Source organism: Argiope bruennichi, chromosome 3 (genome assembly GCF_947563725.1).
Source record: "Argiope bruennichi chromosome 3, qqArgBrue1.1, whole genome shotgun sequence".
In the NCBI taxonomy this organism is placed as follows: domain Eukaryota; kingdom Metazoa; phylum Arthropoda; class Arachnida; order Araneae; family Araneidae; genus Argiope; species Argiope bruennichi.
Window position 1 is genome coordinate 118,106,625 of NC_079153.1, and position 25,703 is coordinate 118,132,327.

The following is a 25,703-nucleotide window of genomic DNA, read 5'->3' on the forward strand; positions in this document are numbered from 1 at the left end:
CTTTTACTAATTAAACCTGAAAAATTTAATTCCTAGTAATCTGACTTATCTGATCACTAAACGCCTTTAAGCCTCCTATTATTAAATTATAACATCATCATTAAAAAGTTTTAATAAGTATTAAGAAAAAAGAAACTCGATGAAAATGAAGAGTCAAACGTAGCACAGGGACAAATAACTATGAATGGAAAAATCAAAAATAAATTCAAAAATAGTGATATTCGGAAAATTTCTAAGGTATAAAAAAATTATAAAATATTGGAAAAAAACCTGGAATATCAACATTATTTTTCCAAATAAATTACAAAATGATTCGCAAAAGCATGTGATATGAAAATTATTAACAACTGAAAGACATATGGCATACCGAAACGAACTAAATACTTTTTTTTTCGGGAACAAAAGAGCAAATTTGTTTTATTTATTTGATTTACAAGGATAGTACACTCGAATACATTCTAATTAAAATGAACTTTCTGTCAAATTTCAGAATATTTATCTTACAATTTATTTATTTCTTATTTGCAGATCCTTGTGGTCCATTTTTCTTTTTGTTGGCTAGCTGACTCACAAGTCAACAATTCTCAGATAGCATAAGTAAAAAGTAAAAACCCCTTTTACAAGGTATGTCAATAACATTTCCCTGCATCAACAAAAGGGTGTGACATTGACCTCACCCTTGATCTTAGGCTGAGGGGATGACGTTATTTTGTAGAGATTTCTGTGTATTTTTGTTTCCTGTCATCTATATTTCCATTAAAACATTTTATTCTCACTAGATTTTCTTTTTACTGAATTTTTGAAGATGCCAACTTCTGGGGATCTTTTAAAATTTGGAGACAAACAAATGTAAATGTAACTATAAGGATAATCAGTTTTAAATGTTCTATTTTACTTTTAATCCTTTTGAATTGATAGCTGCAGAGCTTTCTATATTGCTGCAATCATGATCCTCATAAAAATTGGCATTTTTTTAAAAATTTTGTTTCATGATTTAATTTTTATCAGTCTTTAAAAGTTGTCGGTATTCAGGTAAAGAATATATTTCTTTTCTACTCCTGATGGGAGAATTCGTGATGTAACTGAAAATGGCAAAATTTGGACCGCTGTATTTATATTATTAGAAATGCTTGAAAATTATAAGATGAAGACAAACGAAAAAAAAATTTCGAAGATATTAATACGAAAGATGTTATACTTAGACTAAACGAAAAACTAGATATGATAAGCCCAGAATTTTCGTGATATTTTGAAGTTTATAGTAAAGTTTATTCAATATTCGAATATTTAGTTAATTTTCGAAATGAAAGAAAATCGGAATTAAGGAAGCTACTCAAAAGTTTAGAGAACATTGTTCATAGAATATCGAATCTGAATTTGGTAATGAAATAGTACATTTTAAATTCATATCACAGTTTCTCGAAATAGATGGAAAAAAATAGTATGTGCAAAAAATTCTTATGAACTGATGTATGATAATATAATGCAATCAACTTTTCCGAATGTAATGGCAGCGTTGAAAACTTATAGATATCTGATGGTTAGAAAAGCAAACAATTTCACGAAAACTAAAGGTGCTGAAAAACTGTTATAGATTGTCGATAATTTATAAACGCCTGAGCTCTCTGGTTATTATGGCCAATAAACATTATGTATGAAAAAAATTGACTTCCAAGTTAGTTTTACCAAATAAATATAAAAAAAAATTGAGAAAATTTACAACAGGAGATTGTACATAATGTAATAATAAAAAGTACAAATATAAAATTTGTTTTATAATTCTATCATATAATATTGTTTTTAATTTCAAAAATATCCAATCATATAATTAAAGAGTGTTTAAATAGTGTTTAAAAGTTTTGGAACCTTTTTATTATTTTGTTAAAAATAAAATATTTGTTATTTCTTTTTATTCTAGTATTTTTTTCCCTTAAAAATTCTTATTGAAAATTTTTTAAGTCAACAATTTTTAAATAAATAATTTATACTATTAAATATTTTTAGATTATTATTTTAATTCTAATAAATTTAATAACTTAATTTTAAACTTAAGTATTAATTGAAATAAGATAATAATATTAATTTAATTATTTTAATATGCATTTTCACTAAAAAAATTAATATACAAATATGCAGTCGAATGAAAAATGCCATTCAGTCAATGGGACAAAGAACGTTGGCACTTTTATTCCTGTTCGAAAGGAATATAAAGAGGAATATTTTTCCTCGACAATTTTCGGTTTACAATAGAAGTTGTTATTGTTCATGAAAAACAATAAGACTCTTGGAACAACTAACAATTTATGAAAAACCATTTATCTAATTGAATATATTGTCTTTTTTTTTAATTTTAAATTAAAAAAATTAAAATGATGTATTTGTCAAAAATAATTTTTCAGTTTCAAAATTTGAATGCTTGAACCCATCCCATTTTGAAAATACGTAAAGGCAGAAATAAGTCGCTATAATTTTATATTATCAAAAAAATTAGAATAAAAAATGAAAATAAAAGGTAACAACTTTATTAATTTGATATATATCAAATAAACAAGATAAGCATAAAGATTAATTTAAAGCTCAAATACGTTTAGTTCACTTTACTTTCTAATTATCAATACAATTTACCTAGAAGGGGGCCTCCGAACAATTTAGCGCCTGTGGTCTCGAGTTATTAAAATCCGCTACTGCTTAAGACTAGAAATTTGCTTGGCACTTAGTTCGAATTGTGGAGTAACGAAGGCAGAAACGCTCATAGTTTTTGTTGTTGTTGTTGTTTTGTTTTTTATTCGTCTTTCACACACACACACACACAAAGTAAAAAATTACATATGAAAACGAATTTTTCACCTAGAATTCAGCTCTATCACTAGCTCTGTCATATAAAAATGGCTCAGCTTTGAAAACATTTCATGGCCAAGAAGATAGTATTTCGTTCAATTAATATAGCATTAATATTTGGCAAAAAATAATTAATCGAGCAATTTTTCTACAGTTACATAAGTTCATTGAAATTCGAAACAGAAATAAACTGTATAAAAATTCGAAACATTTTTCGATACAGAAACTCGGTACTTTTATTTTTTTCTGTGCAGCATTCTTCTTTCGTTGTTTTCATTTAATTTGAAATTAATATTTTTGTTTTTTTTTTAATTTCAGTATATTTTTTTATTATTCAGCATAAAAAGTAAAAGCTTTAATCAATATCCTATACTCACTTTTTAATTTTCAATCATTGTGACATCAATAGCTGAATTTCTTTCATAGATATAATTCAATGAAAATAATGATAAAAGTTATTGAAATATATTTTTTCTATAACAATGCACATCAAAGGTTTCAGTAAAATCTTATCCCATTTAAATGTTCAAATTAATATTGAAATAAAAAGAATTCAAAATCAATAATAAATTTAAATTTTACATTACTAATTGCTGACTCTAATTTGATAAAAAAAAATATTATTTTAAAAAATGCTTTTGAAATTGAATTCTACATTCTTCAATTCCGCATATTTTTTACCAATTTTAAAATTAAAATCAATTCTTCATATATTTTATTGAAAAGATTTTTTAAAAATTTTGGCAACAAATATTTTTTTATTTACATTCGTTTTTATTTTATTTTATTTCCATTTTACTGCCATTATATTAATACCTTTATATATTGTAAAATTCTTATTTACTATTACCCTGAAATTTTGTAGATGGACTTTGTATTTTCTTTTTTAAATCGTATGTGAAACATTCTTCATTATTTATTATTAGTCATTAAAAAATAAAACAAAATTCCGACAGATTATGAAATAAAATCTGATAAACATCCAATTCTATTATAAATGAAATAAAGTATTGATATTGCATGCTAATATGTGCAAGCTTACGTAAATAGTAATAAACAAAAAATATAAATAAAAATTATAATAAAATATATAAATAAAAAATATAAATAAAAATTTTAAATTATGACTGCTTCTCTCAAAAAGTAAACTGTATTAATTTCATAATATCAACCAATTTTAGTTTAATTATTGAAACTTATTTCATTTATGACACGCCGGAATTTCTACAAAAAGCTGCCCCATCTCTCCAAGAAAGAAAACTGGAAATAAGAAAGAAAAAAAAAAGCGTGTAAAATTGTATTAAAGTTTGAACTAAATTTTGATGCCAAAATAAAGGTGAAAGACACTGAATGCTTTGCAGTTATTGGTTTAGCCCCTTTTTTAACAGTTATTTTAACAGTTAAATACTATAGTATTTAACTGTTGAAAAGGTGTTCGACAGAATGACTTTCTAAAAATATAAGAGTTAATTAAGATTATATCTGATTAAGATTATTTTGTTCAGCTATGAATTTAATCAAACATTTCCTGATCAATTATAAAATAGTTGAATGGAATTGGATTCTTTTTTTTTTCCTGCAAGAGTGACAACAATCCACTAAACTAAGTAATAAAATTGTGTCTAGATAAAAGCATAATTTATTCAAATAAGCAGGAATTGTAATATTCTCTTTTGTTAAAGTTGGGCAATAATTGCGTGAGAGAATAAAATAATATAATAGTTACAAATACAAACTGCCGTTAATTATGGCGTAAAATTGAAGTACAAATTAATTGCTATGTTATTACATTAATTGGGATATTATTACACTGAAACGAAATAATAGTACCATTAAATGCCTAATTAAAAATATATATAATTTATAAAAAAAATGTTATAATAACCCTCTAAACCATTTTTTTAAAATTAAATGCATTGCATTCCAAATATAATTTTGAAATACATCGAAATTATATGATCATAATAATGCCAATAAAAAAAATTGTTACAACTATAACCTATAAATATCTAAAAATGTTAGGATCTTGGCGGAAAAATGAAGTTGATAGGCATAACAATTTTTTTATTCATATATAATTAAATCATTAAATTATCCCACAACCATCAAAATTTCGCTTTTTTTTTATTAATTAAATCTCTTTATGATTTTTCGAAAAAATTGCTCCAGGGTCCACATTTTCACCTTCTAAAATATATTGGTGCTAAATTTATTAGCATGAAACAAAAGATTTCGCGTGTTAAGTGCGAACGATCAGATGTACGTTTTCGCTTTTGGTATTAGAAGAGCTTATTGAACAACAGACACTAACTATAGATGACTCTTATGTCTAAAAGACGTAATAAGAACGTATAATAAATATTTTCGATACTATTTTAAGAAATTTAACCCAGGATGTTTTTGATACATAAACACTTAATTCATAAGGGCTTACATAAGAAATTTGAAAAGTTATTTGCTTGAACGTTTTAATGTATTAGAAAGATTTAAAAAAATTCAAATATGTATATTAATAATCTGGTCAGGGGTAGAATTAACCTCTTCATTGTCCGTAACGCGTCTTGAGCGTTCAAGTGAAACTTCTGCAGGGCGGCCGCAACGTGCTACATTTTAAAACTTTTAAACGTTTAAAACACTTTGTAAATATTTACTTGTTTGAGTTTATATATATATTTTTTTGTTGTTGTTCTAATGAGTGGGAAAACGGAGGACAAACAGAAATTTTCGCGGACAAGAGAGGACGGCGAAAGGGATAAGGTATCTTAGGGGAACCTTTAAGATAACCATGTATACAACATCTTTCGACTTGTCAGTCACTACGTTTTAAAGTATAATTTTAAATGCTAATATTTTAAAAATATTTTTATTAATATCAACTACCTTTATAATTGCTTTCATAAAAATATATACATATTCTGTGTTTATTTTTTATACTTAGTTTAATTAATCTGATAGTGGAATTAAGATTGGCGGATTGATCACATCCCTATAAGCACAACATGCCCACCAACAGTTATGATATCTACATGCTGTTGGCCGGCATTCATAATGTACGACAACGTCACAGAAATTTCATACAATATCTTGTGCTAATTGGGATTGGTCTAAAAATGTTTCATACATAATTATTTACGGAGGGGGGGGGGTTCTATCCAGATCCGGCGTTAAGTTTTGTGGTTTATGAAATCTCAAAATTGGACTTAAAAAAAGAAAGGAAAGATGGCATTGTTTTAGTACTTGCCCTGGGCGCCATTTCATGAAGGTACGCCTTTATATAGTAGCGATGAAGGGTATAGAAAAAAATGTATTTAATTAGTCGTAAGACGCGTGTGTACAATATACCGCGCATATTAATTAAGTACAACGTGCGTACACCAACTAAAACAATGAAAATCATTATTGTTTTTAAACGCATATCGATTTTAAAAATACTTAAAAGTATTTTTTAAACTGCATTAAAATTTGAAAAAAAATTATACGGAAATTAAAATGAAAGTAATGTTATTTTTTAAATTTAATATGGTACAAAAATAAGTTTGAAGCGTTCATAAATTTCGTAGTTAAAACTAAAAAAAAAACTATAAAATTTTTATTAACTTTTTAATTAAAAATTTAATTAAAATTGAAAAAATTTCACAGTAATCTTCTACTATAGAGAAATTTTTATGTACCAAATTTGGTACCTTTGGGTTCAATAGTCTGTCCTGTAATGCGTTTAAAACAATTTTTGCAATAAGTAATATAATGCATCGTGCAATTTACAGATAGCAGACCAGATTATAAAAATTAAAACTAAAAAGAAACATACCTTTGAACTAGTTCAATATTTATAACACAGCAGCAGCCGCCGCAACGGTTTTTCAGAACAACTAGTTCGTAATTTTCTCCGTCAATAGCACGTTATTTGGAAACCTAAACTAGCGGCGGCAGAAGGGGAAGACCCGCAACAAAAACAAACTTCTGAGCATGCGCACTCATCAGTTGCACCGGATGGTAGCAAGGGCGACGCAAATCTCGAGATGATGGAAATAAGAATAAAATAAGTGTTCGGAAGCCGATAAAATTTACTTCCTGTTAAAAATTTAAACTTTGTTTTGAAAAGTTGTTTTATTTTACTTGTTGAGAGAGAAGAAAGTGATCACGTTTCTCTTTGGTTGATGGCTCGTTAATTTAGCCGGCATTCAGGTCTTTCATCTTAAAAAGATGATTATTAGAAATAATGTCTTAGTTTTAAGTGAAGCGATCTAACAACTATGATTCGTCTTGACTTTACAATTTTTGATTCTTTGTCCCGTATTGATACAATGTTTCAAATTTTCTTGTTTAATTACTTGTAAATTATTACATCATATTTTTTAGAAAATGAAATAATGACCATAATTTTTGCAAACAAACTGATCTCCCAGAAATTTTCTCGTACACTCTCTAATAAATGTGCTTGTATGCATGCTGTAGGCGAATAATAGATGCGAAAAAGGCTATTAGACTGAGATTTTTTGGCGATTTTTCGAGAGTATTAATCGCCACAATGCGGTTAATACAAAAGCATCAAAAAAAAAAAAAAAACCCAGATGTATATTTTGGACGTCTTTCATTCGATCAATTAAAACCAAAACTTGGCATAGAACTACATTTATAGTCATAAAATTACAAACCAAATTTCAGATAGTTAGCTCGCTGCGTTTTTTAATGTTCACGTTTATATGCGTGTGCAAGAACAGACCGACAGACAACGGTCAATGCTTGACAGATTTGGTTAAAATTATATATATATATATATATATATATATAAATCTTTGAAACAAAATTATCCGTCGAATTCTTTTTATTTTGTAGTTATCATGTTAATTTATATTCGGACAGTCGGACAAAGAAACTTCAACAAAAAATATTTCGTTCAAAAGTTGTAAAAATTAAAAGTTTACAAATGTAGAGTAGAGATCATATAACAAATTTCATCCGCCTAGCTTAAAACATTTTGGAGACATCTTATTTACAGATTGACATAATTCCAAAAATGTGTTTTCTTAACTCGGTAAAATATGAAACGTGGAGATTTAATCAAAATATCGAATTTCTTGAGGATTACAATATTTTTTTCTTTATATATAAAAAATAAAAAGAAAAAATGCTTCTGAAGAGTTCTTTACATTTAAAATTATTATCACTCTATTTTGGGAAAAGGAAGAACAAAGATTTTTTTCCCTCTGATTCGTTTGTGTATTTTTGATTCGGAATGACACTGATAATAGAAATAATTGATTATTTTCCTATGAAACAAAGGTAATCTAATCAAAAATGAAGATCGATAATATAATACATAGATAATAAGTAATAATGCAATATTATATGCAGCAGATATACCAAATAGATTCTAATTGTTGGTTGTTGTTGTTTTCGGGTTTTTTTTCTTTCTTCTTTTTTCCTTATTTACATTATTTAACATTCTTAACACTGTTACTCACTTTCTTAACATCCTCATTTTCCACAGGAATGAATACTCGTCGTCATATTGATTCATTTGCAATATCTAAAAATCTATTAAAGCCAGTGGCACACCGACAAAAAAAAGCGGCCAGGGCAAATACCAAAACTGTGGCCTCCTCTTTCTCTCTTTTTCTGTTATAAATTTGAAATGCGATTCTATTTTTTTTTTCTGACTTTCTATATCAAGGAATGCAAAGATTGAAAGTGTAATTAACCTTATATATAATAACATAAAAAAATATTTTGTTACTGATAAGATTTAAAAATTACAAATCACAATGACAATCCTTGAATATAATATAAACAATCCTTGAATATAAAATGTGTCATAAAAATATTTCAAAAAAAATGTTGGAAAAAAATTTTATAAAATTAGTTCGAAAGTTTTTTTTTTTTTTTTTTTTTTTTTTTTTTTTTTTTTTTTGCTAAGCATATACAAAGAATTTTTTTTATTTTAATTTTAATCATTTAAAAAAAACAAATAAAAAAATCAGACTGTTACTGTGCAACTTTTAATTCACTAGAGAAACACAAATAAAAAATGATTTCTATTATATTTTTATAAAATTTAAAATGTGTATTTTTTTTTCTTAATTCATCCAATAAGTACGCCAAGGCTATGCAAGACGTTCTCTGGGAAAGCAGCTTTATTAGAGAGTACACCACAAAGGGAAATTACTCCCTCTTGTTATCTTCCTAGTAAACTATTCAGACAGAGATATTAAAAAGAATTCTTCTTCAAATTCTTTTCAACAATGGAAGAAAATCACGTGATTAAACATTCGACAAACAATGAAACGATTTGAATTTCAGGACAACAATAAAAGCTATTGTTAGAAATTATGAAAAAAAAAAAATAAATAAATAAAAATAAAAAAAAAAACATTTTTTTATACTTTAAAACGGCATAAAATTCATTTTGGACCAGTTATATTTTTGGAACTTATTGCGAAAAAATGACAAAATTTTGCTAAATTTTAAATTAATTAAAATATGAAATATATGACTCCGAAGTGCATATTCCCTCTTCCTGGAGCTGTAAATCAAACGATCTGGGCCATAGAGCGCCAACATACATCTGTATGCTGACAAATACAAAACACATCAGTCAGCAAAGAACAAAGGAAATTCCAGGAGGTGGGATTAAAAACATATAATTAATCCATAAATATGAAAAAAAAAGTCCTGTTCTTGGAAGCATATGATTATAATAATAGGCGTTATTATATAGGCGTTATATTACTCCCATAAAGTAAATGAATAGAAACACGAAATTTTTGTAAAAGAAGCAAAACAAAAGGGAGAAATATAAATTTATACAATTATATAATTAGCAAATACAAAATATAAAAAAGAGATTAAAAGATTATTAAAATCAAAAGATGGAATTGATCTTGCGTAGAGTATACAGTCTAAGACATGTGGGAGAAATACTTTCAATGAATAATACACCTAATTTGTCATGAAAAGAAAAAATGGAGGGGGCCATGTTATATCAATATTAACATGATTGTTATGGAGTACACTGTACAACAAAATTTGATTTTAGTTTATTATTTACAATTGTGATTAAAATTAGTTATATTTTCACTGAATAATTAAATTAATATAGATAGTTATAAAGATTTACTGTTTTTTTTTTCAATACTTACAATAAAATATTGATATAACAGAATTCGTATTGAGTAATATTAAGCGTTCCTATCAATTTAATGAATAAAATTTTTTAGTTAACTTTCTTACCTATACATTAAATTACTTTTGTTATCTCCTGATATCTTTGAGCGATGCCTTATTAAGGACAGAACAAATTTGAGTGAACTTGCTTATCTAAGCATTAAATTAATTTTATCTTTTCTATCTTCTGATATCTTTGGGTGAGAATTTGTCATGGGTTGCTTCCATCTGTGGTTTAGGTTCGCATTTTTCAAGAATTATTTATTCTTATTACTAATAATCTATACTTATAAATAAAGCTCAATGTGTGTGTGTGTGTGTGTGTGTGTTGGCGCTCTACAGGCCAGGTCATTTGACCTACAGCTACCAAATTTGGTACATGTATAACTTAGAGGTCGGGAATGTGCACCTGGGGTCCCTTTTTTTGAATTTTTCATTAGAATTTTAATTATTAATCAAAAACTAACTTTCCCGCCAAAAAAATCTTCTATTTTCCCCACCGCCAAATGAGTAAGGCTTCAGGTTTTTTTTTTTTTTTCAACAGTAATGAGGCTAGGGTTAACATTTTTCGGCCGATTATTTCAAACGATTCTGTTTATTTTCTTAATGTTTGATGCATTTAAAATTAAACATTGTTAACTAATCCATCTTTCAGATTCATTCTGAAGTACTTTTGAATTAAAATAAAACAGAATAAAGGAAATTAAAAATTTCTAATCTGCATAGCGTTACCCCAACTGGCGTAGAAAAATTCACGCATTTGCGTTACCGTAACTGGCGTTGAAAATTCACGCACGCGCATTGTGTTCTGATTGTTGACATGACAACCATTATCAACGGATGATTTTAATTATTTTTAGGTTAATTGCATGCTTTTGTAATTAAATAGTATTTATCTTAGTTATATATTTTTTGTATATACTTATAGTTTTAAGTACATCGTTTTTTAAGTAGTTTTTTTAAACCTGTTTTCGACCGATTATTTTAAACGATTCCTTTTATTTTCTTAGTGTTTGATGCATTTAAAATTAAACATTGTTAATTAATCTATGTGTTCATGATGAATCTGAGAAAATTTTGTTGACAAATTCTTGAGATATTACATAAATTAAGAAAGATATTCTTTAGTGCCCATAAAGTTTAAACGCTCAGTGACTCTGTTATCAATAATCATATTATAAAAAAAAATGCTTTGTTTCAGTATAAAATATTATTATATTAATTGCAGATTAATTCTTTCCACTTTATTTTAAAGCATAAATTCTACGAGAGGTAACAGAAAATTAGAGAGATACATATCACGTTATGACTGAAGGCCTTTATAATATTATGAGTGAATTATATGACTATCAAAATGTGAAGTTTTAAAATATTTTGATGAAGAATCTATTAAAGTTAGAATTGCGTAAAATATTTAATTATTAAAATTTAAACGAACATTAAGATTGGCGAACCGGCTGGTCGCCAAAGGCGGCTAGTGTTTTATAAAAAGATTTATTTTCAAAAATAAAACGTTATTTCCTGTTCTCTTGTATGATATTTTTTTTCATTGCTGCCTTCACTTTTAATTGTGCATATAATTCCTTATGAAAACTCAAGCAATAACATTTTTTTTTTATTTCAATCCACCATCAGAAAAAATATCTGAAATTTTAATAATTCAATATGATAACATTGATAACATTCAATGTTCTGCTGTCAGTTATGTTCGTTAAGTTCAAATGAAAAAAACTTTTAAATTGCAGGCCAAGTTTTTGTCGGATGAGCAAAAATGTATGCAAAAAGATAACGAACTAAGAAAGCGGTTGCGGCCATTCTAAACAAAACGTAGGCGCGGTATAGGGCACTTTTCCTGCTGAATGTCGAAAAGTTAACTCGTACTAAATATGGGACCATAGTTTATTTCTAAACTGATAACCAATGTCACATATTTTTAATCTAAAAAATGTTTTAAATGAAACAAAAAAAAATTATACTTTATCCTAAATGAATCAATAAATGATATGCCAAAAAAAAAAAAATGAAATTTGCACTTTAATACAATTTTCCTATTTGTCATATCAACAAAATATTTTTGACTCAGTAATATTTTAAATAAACGAAAAATTCCACCCATCTGCGACTAAACCTGGAAGCAAAAATTAATAAATAAATACATTTAGAAGTTAATTTCAGCCACAAAACTTTGAAATTGAGCATTTTAAGTCAATCAACGGCCGTTAAGTAAGGGATAGGAGGATATTTATCGAGGAGACTAAATGATGTAAAATTGAAATGATCAAAAATTGAGATATCAAAAGTTCCATAATTCGACCAATCTTAAACACATAAGAAAGTAATTTCTTTTAAATGTTTTTTCGTCAAGAATGTTCTTCTAAAAATGATTAATAGGATCTATCGGCAGTATAAGAAAAATCTTATTCTTATAATTTTTTCGGTAGACTTTTAACTTGTTTAAATAACAAAAATTATATTCTCTGCATCACTTTTTAAATGTAAGTATTAGTTTCTTTGCAACAGTTTAGTAATTGGCTTTTAGGACAAGATTAGTTTAGTTATATTAACATCCCGTTTTAAAGCAACGTTTGTGCTATTTGGGGACGAACCTCCTAACTTTGAATCCCAATCAGATGATGAGGGTGATATCCGGAGTGGCAATCCCTCGCCGCACTTCCGCCTACATCAAAGGAAGGACATTTGAATCAAATGGATTTAGCATACACCAAACCCGCTTACTTGTAAGTTCTTCGATGAAATCGAATCTGGAACCGTCCGCTTCAGAAGCCGCGACCTTACTATCAGACAATAGTGATTTTAAGAAGCGATTCGGGAGGTACCCAGGCCGCAGTGGCCTGGTGGTAAGGTCTCGGCTTGTGAGCCGTAGGGCTTCAGGTTCGAGACACGATTCCACCGAAGAAACGTCGTGTAAGGGGGTCTGTTGCACGTTAAATCCGTCATGCCAAACGTCCTCGCGCTGGTGTGGTGTGGAGAGGGGGGTGCCAGCCCAGGTGTCGTCCTCGTCATCTGACCGCGGTTCAAAATGACGAGGTCCGTCCCAAAATAGCCGTAGTGTTGCTTTACAACGGGACGTTAATATAACTAAACTAAACTCAAGGGGTACCCAGGGTTAAGTCACCTATAAGTGCATTTTCAAAGAATTTCTTGTAAGCGGAGAACCCAGAATAAACGAAGCAGTCAAAATATATTTCTTCCAATTTTAGTGAACAATACTGCTTCATGAAAATAACTCATATATTATTCCTTTGGCAATTTATTAAATGAAATTTATTAAAATCATTCAAAATCCGCATGCAGTTGGTTAATGATGGAAAAGATAAATTTTATCAATTGCTTTATGTTACATTCAAAACACAATTTATGATTTAAAAATGGTAATGGCGTTAAAGTCCATTCGTTTGAGTGCTCTCGCGATAAATGTGAATCCAAGCGAGCGGGAATAACCATCTAATCCACTATGTCAGCATTGTTTCATGATAGAAAAAAAAAGACTAAGAATAAATATTACCATCAACGGTGTAACTCAACAGGTGTGCAAAGCACCTGTTTTGTGTCAGAAGGGAAATTCGTATTACCAGCTGAAAAATTCGCTTTTAAACCATAATAATGTAACGAATTCATTAACAAAACATTACTTTTCTAGTCTGAAGATAAATAAATAAATACTGTTTCGGAGCAGCACAACCATCTTTCTTTCTTTCTTTTCTTTTTAAAAAAAAAAATTATGATTTTTTTTTTTTAAGAAAAATCAATCAAAGAGCAATTTTTTTTATTTGACAATTGGTATCATTTTTTTTACAGCAGATGAGGCTGTTATGGCAAAAAAAGTGCGTATTTTTACAGCACAACGGTTTGGCATACGGTATAAATTTTGTACTAATATTAGTTCGATTTTGTTTGAAGTCAATTTGAATAGCCTCATAAATTATTTCTTAATAGTCTGTGAAGCAATTCTGGTCTTTTTTCTAAACTTGAATTTTTCGAATTTGTTTTGCATTGTAATTTCGTCATTTTTGAAGATAATGAGCGCACCATTTGACACCAGCGACAAAATGAATTTTTATTTATCTTAACATTTACTTTCAATCCTAGAAATTTGGCTGCAGAGTTTATATACACCTGTCAGCTTCTTTCTTTCTTCAAAACACTCGTTTTCTTTCTCAGTACTCAAGTATAGATAATGAGCTAGCAAGAACCCCCCCAACACGCACACTATCTCATATACTCTAATAAATGCGTCATTCACCCCTTCTTAAGAATAAAATTATGGATGTCGGGCAACGAGTGTTCAAATTTTCATTTCCAGAATTTCACACATGAGAATTGTATGCTTCTTAGTATAACGTATATATATACATATATAAAAATTTTTAAAGATATTTGTTACTTTTTTATGAAGTATAGAGAGAGTATAGTAATCATTAAAAAGTTCGAAATCGAAATTTTGAAGAATCTCCACGTTTTAGGCTTCCTTGAATTCGAAACATACGTTATTTGAAAATGTCTGTGCATCTGTCTAACTGTGGCAAAGATAAATCGAAAACGTTTTGGGCTAGCGGAATGAAATTTAATACACAGTCTTTTAGAAATTTAATACACAGTAGATTTTCTAACAAATTTGAGAAAATTCCATTCAGAGGAAATCTGTCTATCCGAGTATTCGAATATAAGTTCAAACGATAATTACAAAACGAAGAGGGCTAGATAGATAAAATTCTGTACACAGAGTTAACATCTATAATGTAGACAACAATCGAAATTTGAGCAACATCCAGCATGAATTGACCATCTGTCGATCTGTGCTTTCAGAAACATGAATGCGATAACTCAAAAAAAGCAATGCCTTAAATATCTCAAATTTCATATGGCATTTTGTGACTATAAGTGTACTTTTGTGTCAAATTTTTGTTTTAATCAGTTGAGAAAAACGCGTCTAAAACATAAATTCGATTTTCGGATACTTTTAATTGGGATTAATCGCCAAAAAAAGTATCGCCAAGAATCTCCTGATAGCTTCATTAAAAATGCTAAATTCACGCCAAAGGTTAATTGTACGCCAATGCCATGTAAGGCGTTTTCTGGGGTAATATCTTTATTAGAGAGTGTGCGAGAAAGCTTTGTGAAGACCACTCCCGCTGGAGCATTAGTTGCATTGCGTTGCGATGGTGAACAATTGTTACAAATTATCAATCTTTGGCGATGTTTTTCTTTTGCCAATTATTGCTGGCATGTGGTTAATACACAAGTACCAGAAAAAAGAATATGTATTTTAGAAGACTTTTTTTTCGACCAATTGAAACCGAAATTTGACAAAAATCTATAATTGTAAGCACATACCAAATTTCATTTTTTAGTTATTGAGTTGTTACATTTACATTTATGTGGACCCCTGGGGGCACCTCTAAAAGAGGATGAGATGCTTCCGGTATGGTGGTTGGATCTAGCCACCGTGGAGGGTACACAAAAAGTTGTGGGATCTGGCTCCTCCCATGGATGACGGAACGTACTTCCTTCGGGAAGGGTTGTACCGTGGCCGGTGATGGCCCTTAGGACTCAACCACAGCTTCCGCCAGTGTTGCTGTTGCGGCGATCCGGTCATTCATTATTATTTATCCGTGTGCCTTCGGAGAATCAGTGATATGAATTGCATTTATGTGAAAAGTACAGACCGACAGACAATCAATACTTAGACATATTTGATGCAAAATTTGATAAGAAGGTGCACTTCACATTTCAGAAGTTAAAACTGTGTATGAAGTTTTATATAACTAGCTCTTTATTATTACGTTTTGTAGTTATTGTGTTCCCTGAAGCAGAATAGACAATATTCCTCAGACTGCACTTCATTAAAAATTTCATAGAAATTTACAAATTTATTGAAAGTGCCAAATTTCATCCATGTAGCTCATAGCGCTTTTGAGTTATCATGTCAACAGACAGAACGAAAGAAAGATAGACCGCCATCCATCCTTTATCATCCAATAATAATAGAATTCCAAAAATGCGTTTTTCGAATTGATGGATATCTGAAAGTTAGATATTCGACAGAATCTCAAATTCGAAATAATTGACGATTACAATAATGTCTCTTTGTATATATACTTCATATACGTGAAAGTAAAAATAAATATTATTTTATAAATAAATCATTTGACATGAAAGGGATGTTCCTAAATACATAAATAATTTAACTAAACAAAGCTTTCAGTGCAAAATTTCAGTGCAGTTGGAAATGGAACTTTTACTCTTAGATCTTAGACGAATATATAAATTTTAAGATGATGATGTTCCTATTTTAGCAATAATCAAAATGAATCAAATATATAAAATAATATTAGATAAATTAAAAAAATAGAATTTTTTTATTATGTCCAACTATTTACAATTAATTAAATAGCATTTTAATACTTTCGAACTTAATTATTAGCCAACTGATTAATTTTCAATAAAATTTTATTTTATTGAAATGAAATGAAAAATTTGAATAGAATAAATTTGAGATTAATTAAGATTTTGTAATATTTTAGAAACAACTTTATTAACTTATAAACTTCTAAAAAAGTAGAAATTAAAAAGAGAATCTTGATTATCTTTAAAATTAAAAAGTAATGTTGTACATAAAAAACGTTTGGTGACATGATATCACTTTACTAAAATTAGAAACTTTAATTTTATAATATTAATGCTATGCAATTATTCAGACATCTGCTTAGATCAATCGGAAATGCGACTAACCAAATGTAAGCAAAATATATATGTAATGATATCTCTAAATCTAAATTAAATCCTAATTAATTTCCTAATTTTAATTTAGCTTTCCTAATCTTAATTTAGCTCATATTAACTTCATTCTAAAATTTTCTCTTATTTCCTAATCCAATTCCACCTTTATTGTTTAATTAATGCTACAGAAACTCTGCAAAAATGCTTAAATCAACGGTTCTTACGCTCCGAATGAAGGAATAAGAATCTGTCAAGCTAAGCGAATTTTTTTAAGAGATACCTATTTTTCCCTTATCTAAATCGACACATGTAAAGAAATCACAGAATCTCGTGGTATATAATCATGGGTGAAAATATTTCTGTCGCTCTTTTCGTTCTTGTGTTGTGATGTAGATTGACGTACCTCTTCGCTTCTTGCTTGTACATAAATTATGCCTCCCGGGATGGAATAAAAGCGAAGTTTAAAATTTGGAAGTGTCTTCTTCGGCCACGAAACTGTTCAAAAATGTGTGGTTTTACATTTTATATACATGAAGCAGAAGTAATTAACAATAGGCTTCATTATATTTTAAACATATTTTTATATACATTGATGATTCATATTAAATCAAGTACAAACAAAATCTGTTCTTTCTTTTTCGCCAAGAATCTGCTTACCGAGCATTCATGTGCACCATTGGTTTGTGAATGCTACTGTTCTTTACTTGTTGCCAAGGCCTTCTAAGAATCTCTAAGCAATGCGAATCTCGAGACCATTTTTTCTCTCCTAACTTCCAAAACAAATATTTTTTTATCGAGTTTAATTTAATATTTATAAAAGTAGTTTTTTAAGAAGCAAATTTTGACAAATTGAAATTGTAAAACGCTTAATAGCAGATTTAATTATAAAAAATTCAATATATTGCATATAAAAAGAATGAATACATTCAATATAAAAATAGGTTTTGTTGTTTTTTTAAACACTACTTTTTTGGGGAAAAGAAGCGATTCAAAAATGACACTTTCTGAACATAATTAAGTAATAAATAATAAGATTGAACAGTTTCTTTTTAATTATAAAGCAATATTTTTTTAACTATAAAATAGCATAAAATTTGCAAATGATAATTAATAAAGAACATTATTAAAATAATGCTCGAAAATTAAATTAAACGATACTTCATTTTAATTTGAATAACTCCGATTGCACAACCTTTAAAATTAAATGAAAGAACAAGATTAAACACACTCAAAATACTACAAAAAATTCGAGGCCTCGCTCTCTCCCTCAGGCAATTGTTTACTTTGCTTATTTCATGTTGTGGTCCATGTGTTTTTATAGACACTATCAATCATAGAGCTGATATATACAGTATCTCAGCTCTATGCTATCAATCATCTTTTCAAAACAACTTCATATTATTTAGGCGGTAACAGATGTTCAAAGTATTATGCAGTAAAATCGTTTTAATTTTGATTAAATCATCTTAGGAGTACTTACCTAAAAAAAGGAAAAAATATTTTCTTTGATGAAAGGCGATGAGATGTTATAAAAGAAACTAGTTTACATTCTCCCCGGAAATCTTCCGATTCACACCGCGACGCGAAAATATATCACCGGTAACTGAATTGAAATCGAAACGAGCGACCGCTCCGAACAACTTTCCAATGTGCAAATGAACACCTCGTGAGATTATGACGCAGACGATTTTGTTTGTTATTTTTTCAAAAAGATTCTACAGTCGTCTGTGTAAAACGGAAGTATCCCAAGGACAGATAGAAATCCGAACTGCAGATAGGGTAACCACAGAGACAAAATTTTGCTGATGACAGCAAATTTACTTTGCCGATCGATGGAAAAATGTTTACATTACATTGACATTTCAAAGTGCGCTTTTTGTATAGGAGTTTAAGGGCGTATGTTATGTTGATATAGACAAATCCTTATAACATGATTGTTAAATTTCTTTAAAGAACCCATATTACATCCTTGATTAAAGAAGCAAAAAACCACTATAATAAAAGGAATTTGATTTTAAAAACTTGAGTAAAAATTCATAAATTAAAATTAAATAAAAAATTCTATTAAGCTTTATTATTAAGAGAAATATCAAAAAGCAATTTACACATTAAATCTAGCATTTTCTAAGCGTAATGGGGATATCAAGTATAACAAGGAATTCCATTTATAGATTTCCAAAAAATATATGATGAAATAGAAAAAAAATATGCCTCGCATTACTACAAAAGTATATGAAGCGAGAAACGGAATTTTCATTCCTTAGCTTTCAACAACGAAAGAGAAACGCATAATGAAATATTTGCAGAAAGAATGAAAGCGACTCGGATTTCATTATACTGATGTATAACATTTATAAAAGTATGATTTGAAATATTATTATAAATTCGTTAAAATTAGATTAAGAAAATTAAATAAATAAATTGTTATTGTTACGATTTTTTAATTTTTAAGTAATGTAAAAAAAAAAATTGTGCGATTACAGCTTTTAAAATTTTTTATTCATTATCTAATTATTATTATTATTATTCATATCTAATATTATATCTATATTATTATTCATATCTAATATTATATCTATATTATTATTAATATCTAATATTAATAATTATATATCTTATATTAATTTTATAATATATTGTTATTCACTGTCTAATTATTTATTATCTGAAATTTTATCGAAATTTAAGAGAAAAAAAAACAATTCCAAGTTGTACATCAAACTTCCAAATTATAAATAAGTAAAACTATCGACTCTGTATATTATCTAAAGAATATACATGTACAAACTTTGTTTTTCTTTTATGATACAATGATCATATTTTCTTGATTTCAGCTAAGGAAAATATATACATATTAGTGCTAGAGAATGGAAATTGAATCAACTCTAATAAAAGCTAAAGCCTACACCTAAGAGAAATTACAATATTCTACGGATTACGACTCTAAACAGGCATTATGCACTAAACCAGAATGGTTGCATACTTTATATGGTAAAAATAGAAACATTCCTCATTTATAATTTATATAATTCATATATAATTAATTTCCTCATTTATAATTCGTCATTTATAATTATCAATTTACAAAAATAGATGCATTCCTCATTTATAATTTTTAAAATTTTAAATTGCATATAAATATGTTCCAGATAAATCAAATTCAGACAATTTTCATGGTTTGGCATTTGAGCTTCTCCTTTTACGAGACTTCTAGTCATTTTATTAATAACTCATAATGTGTCTCTGCTAAATTCATTACTTTTTTTATTTACAGAGTGAAAAGGAATTATCAGATCTAAAACGGAAAAGAAAGATGAAAATGTAGATCCAAAGGTCTCTCTCTCTCTCTATGCGAAATTCACAAAACTACGGAAATATTTCGTGCTTTATTTTCTTTCTCGATCTACTGCAGAACATGAACAATAGTGAAATGCCGTAACGCTGTAAAAACCAGATGAAAAAGAATAATATCCTGAATAATGGTTTTCGTTCTGCGCGTGCTGCTTTATTTAGTTCTCATTCCCCTTACCTTTCTGATTCATCGCGTTTAGTTTCCTTCCTCCAAAGCAATTTCATCCTTGAAGCATTTTCATACTACTGTTCGTCCGTTGGTCAAAGTCACTATCAACGGTGAATCATAGTCAACAGTAACTGCTGATGATAATCCAAGAGCGGAAGTTCTTGAGGAGACGTTAAATGAAAACAGAAAATAAAAAAATAAAAATTGAAGGAAATTCGATTCTCTAGCTTGAACATTCTAACGTAATAATATTCTAAAATTAATTCGCATGTTTCACTTCATTTTTTAAAAATTATTTTTAATTATATTGACGATAATGTATATATGCAAAACAAATATAATTTTATCGCATCACGTGCGAGTGTATAAATGCAGTAATTAAAACAATGAAAAATATCGCTGTAAATTATGCTTAAAAATGTTTTTTTTTAATTTATTTAAATTAGAAAATAAATTGTTCGAAAATAAAAACTGGTGTCATTGAAAAGTTAATTTTTTGAATCTCAAAATGGTGTAAAAGTACTTTTTGTACCATGATATAATTAGAAATTATTGAAGAAAATCGTTAACATTTCAGTTGATTTATATTTACACAATTGATAAAAATTTTGAAACGTTTTTTCTGAGTGTGTGTGTGTGTGTGTGTGTGTGTGTGTGTGTGTGTGTGTGTGTGTGTGTGTGTGTGTGTGTGTGTGTGTGTGTGTGTGTGTGTGTGTGTGTGTGTGTGTGTGTGTGTGTGTGTGTGTGTGTGTGTGTGTGTGTAAGCATGTTTCAGCAGTTGCGTGGTCGATTAGAAGAAACTTTTCAAATTTTATAAAAACGTTCGTTTTATTTCATCACGGGAGGCATATTATGTACAAGAAGTGATGATAAAATTGACGTTAGTTTACATCGCGATACAAATGCAAAACAGAACAAAATTTTTCCCTTCAGTGGTTTTACAATGAGTTTTTGATAGGGATTTCTTTGACAGGTGTAAGGGAAGGGAAATTAGGTACCTTTAAAAAAATGTGGTAATCATTAGAGATTTTTATTCCTTCGCCCAGAGCGTGTGAACTTGCTGAATTCATCATTCTAAAAAGCATATTAAAAGTAATTAAATAAAGAGTGGAAATGGATGAGGAAATAAGAGACCATTTTAGAATGAAGTTAATATGAGCTAAATTAAGATAAAAATTAAGAAATTAGTTAAAATTTAAATTAGATTAGGACATATCATTGTATTTTTTTCCCAACCACAAGACGTGGAAGTGCTCCAGCACCTTTTGACACACGATACTATCTTACAGTAGTGTCCAAGTAAGAAATTGAATTTAAAAGTATATCAACAGTGATACCCAAGTTTGCTTTACCTTTACATTACAATAGGAATTATTTTTAACAAGGATATTAGAAATATAAAAAAGATTTAGAGCCTAAAGCTTTTTAAGCCTTAGAGCTTTGCAAAGATGTTATGTAGACCTAAATAATCAACAATAATAACAAAATATTAATAAATCAAATGATATCATGCACCTGTGTTCTGGCCATTTTTCTGTTGAATCTCATTTGATGTGCTTAATTTAGTGATAACAGTCTATGGTATGTTTGCTTATATTATTCTTAAATATTAGAAAATTTGACTCAACAAAATTAATTACTTAATTAGTAATAAAATATCAAATTATTGAATAAAATACCAAAATTGTTATGATTTCACTTAAATAAAATATCATTATACTTATAATTTTATATAAAATATTTAGAACTGAAAATAATAAGGGCAAGATTCAAAAATTTCACATAAAACATTTGGAAATGGACATAATAAATGCAAGATTCAATTATTTTATATAAAACATTTGTAAATTAATGTAATAAACACAAGATTCGAAATATTCTTATAATAAACATTTGCTATTAAATAAATATTATAAAAATATTTTGATATTTGAAAACAAAACAGTTGTATTTAGAAACTTGAAAGTATTCTGACACAAGAGATAGCAGTGGACACAAGAGATAGCAGCTCTTAATTACAATCAGAGCTGTAAAAATTTCCCCTGAGGTATTTACTACCTTATTCTGATTGTCACGTGTCATTAGGAAATATTAGAACCTTGGACTATTATTTTCCCTCTACCTTTACAAGGTATGTATGTACACTAAAATATGAAAGTATTTTGACACAATAGATAACAGAGGATAATTTAATTGCAATCAGAGGTGCAGAAAGAAATTTTATCTGAAGTATTTACTAAATTTCTCTGATTATCATACATCATCAATTTTATTCATTTATTTTTTTTTTAATTTAAAACCTTGTAAAAAAATAAACTAAATTTAATTTACTTTGACTTTAAGAGCATTATGACAAATTTCAAGAGAAACACATTTTAATATTATGGATAAATTCTGAGTAAAAAGTGTAAAAATTCTCATTATTTTAAATAATACTTTTAAAAAGATTACTTCCATTTGTATTATAATTTAAATAATTAACCCAAAGTAAAATCAAGAATACACAATATAAATTTTAAATTGCTGTAGGAATAATAATATTATTTATGAATTAACTTATAATCTTTCATTTGTTGAGTCAGAAACATATGCTGGGGAGATTTTTTTTTAATTCTTGAACTCTTCAGTCGCTTCTTGATAAATTACAATCAAAGATGGGAAAACTTTTGAGAACGGTAATGTAGAGAAACATATTTAAATTTTAACACGGAGAGGAAGGTTTTAGATAGATCTGTATTTTTAGATATCCCCATCAGTATAGGCATTTTGATTATCATGATTGACACCAATGACGAACTTTTCTCCCTTTTTGTTTTAGCAATAGTGGAATATAATGCATAACTAGCAATTCTGTTATTCCTAAACAAAAGAAATCCAAATCGCTTAGGGTTAACGGGCTCTAAAAAAATCAACAATTCTTTTAGAATTAATTCTTTTTAAAAAAAATGATAATACTAAGTTAAGACAATTATTCTGCAAGAAGAATCATTGTTCAGGCATGTTTCCTTCATCTGGATTTATCTGTTTAGTCATTATCTGGCTTTGGGATAAGGATGGCAGCGTGTTTCCAAGATTTGGAAACGTTTATAGTATTGTAGATATGTTGAAATTGTTCCTAGAATTAAAATTAGCGCTATCATTTAACTTTTAGAAAAGATAGCGGAAATATTATCTGGGCTTAGAGTAGTTGTTTCCGAGTTTTTTTATTGCGACATTTAATTCTTCAGTGTGAAAATTCCAATTTAAATTATCAGTATTATTTGTGCATTGAATAGTAAGTGGTTCATGGTGATAAGAAGAATTAGCATCATAATCTGCAAAAACATCATAAAGTTCAGAAAAGTTCATTATATAAGTATTGTTCTGTAAAAAAATATTGTAAAAATTATTATTCTCATGTTAAGGCTTTAAATTCTTTTGCAGAAAAAAAAAGTGGATTTTTTTGCACTGTTGAATATTTTGTCCCAAAAGCTGCTCTTCAATTGTTTACTAAGATATTTCAATTTACTTAAAAATTTTCGGTACAAAATCCAAAATGAAATTGTACGCTTTCTTCTTGTCAATTAATTTAAAATACACAGTTTTTAATATATTATTCCATCATGATGAGAACTGTTTATATGTCTTAGGAATTTTCATTGTATTTTGAGTAATAATATTAGATATTTGGGACGAGATCGTTTCTTAATTTTCTTCTTTATCTTCAAGGCTTTTTTGATGAAAATCAGAATAGATTGCTATTTAATATCCATAAATTCCTCTGTTTATTTTGAAGGAAAATACAAGCAGTAACAACTGAGAAGTTGCCACAAAATAGAGTCATTCCCAAATCAAACTGTAATATAGAATATTGATTTGGAATAGAAAATAAGATTTAATAATGCTTGGTTTCCTCTTGGGATTGTGTGAATCGGGAACGAAGTATTTAAAATAATAAAGTTAAAATTTGTGTTCTTATTGTTTAGTCTCGATAAGCCATTGAATCATCCCTAAAGTGGATGATCCAAATTAAAATCTCTATAGATCAAGGTTGATTCAATAAGTAAATCGTAAAAGATGCCTGCAATTTTAATGTCAAATCCTGTGGAATAATGTGCATTCCCAAGATTGAAAAAGAATGAGTATGTAGTGACTTTAATTGTCAAAATTTCTGAATCTGAACTCGGTGCAAGATTTATGGGGTCTAATTTTGCTAAGAATTGATTGAAGCTCTGCTTTTCCGGCGAGTTATAACTAAAAATCTCTATTTTCAGAGAGAAACTTTTCTTGGGTGGGGGGAGACTATAAAAACTTATTTCATCTGTTCAGAGAAAGGGAGAATATTAGGCAATATCTTCTTTTTTTAATGCTACCATAACACCGGTATACAACTTTATACAGCTTTTTTAGTTTATTATTTACTCAACGACCATTTTTTTCCCTATATTACTCTATTTTGACATTCTCTTATACGAAGTGTACAAAGTGAAAGTATTGCCATCATCAAAAAACTCGAAATAGAGATTATGACGAATCTTCGCGCTTAGCCAGTATCCAAAGAACACATTTTTGAGATTCTATTTCCCGTTTTATTCTGTAAGCTCGGTAACTCAATTTTTTTTTCAGCAAGACAGATCTAAGTTCATAAGTAGTCTTTGCATAAAACATTTATAGATATCTGTCACAGTTAATTTCGCTATTTTTTTAGTAGAATTCATATATAGGAAGTCAGACTGAGTGCAAAGCATGAGCACAATAACGATGACTACAAAATCGACTGTCTGAACACAAAAATTATAAAATGCAAGGAGCTAGATAGATGAAATTTGGTACACCGTTTCAGCATCTAAGTATAGGTTCAAACAAATTTTTAACGAAATTCTTCGAGACGTTAATCATCTGTTGCCTTTTAGTTTTGAATGCCTGCAAATGCGATAACTCAAAAACAACATAAATGAAATTCGATACGTGATTTTGATACTACAATCGGTGTTTTGTATGATGTTTTTGTTTTGTTTAAGATAGTCGGAAAGAAAAGCTTCCAAAATACATATACGTTTTTCTTTATTATACCACGAAGCACAAAACTGTTGTATAATAGACAGAAGATAAATTCTAAGCATTTATGACTTTCACGGTTTTGTCCAAAATACGCAATATTATATTAGGATGGGAAAGGATAATCAGCATTTCCTAAATACAAATATACACTGATTGTCGACTCCATTAATAGTTGGATTTTCTTGCCTTGACGGATGTCAATGTGAAACCTGGAAATATTCGATACCTGGACATGTCAAAACCAATCACGCACCAAGAAATTCTAACTACTTGTGACATGGAAAATCAGCACTGCGACCTTCTATATTTAGAAGGTGTTGGGATAACACCTTTGTTAAAAAGTTTGCAAGGAAGTATCGGGGAGACCACTGCCGTAGATATGATTATCAATCTACTTGCG

General features: G+C 28.4%; 1 protein-coding gene across 2 annotated transcripts in view; it reads right to left on the bottom strand.

The window, feature by feature from the left end:
* Positions 1-18,411, bottom strand: part of LOC129964104 (uncharacterized) — a 46,385-nt gene extending 27,974 nt beyond the window's left edge. The window contains exon 1 of one of the 2 annotated variants that reach the window (XM_056078785.1): positions 18,224-18,411. The gene's annotated coding sequence lies outside the window, so the exon portion shown is untranslated. Of the gene's footprint in view, positions 1-6,646; positions 6,751-18,223 lie in introns of those variants that run through there. The other variant, XM_056078786.1, reaches the window with a different exon arrangement.
* Positions 18,412-25,703: the final 7,292 nt, after the last annotated feature.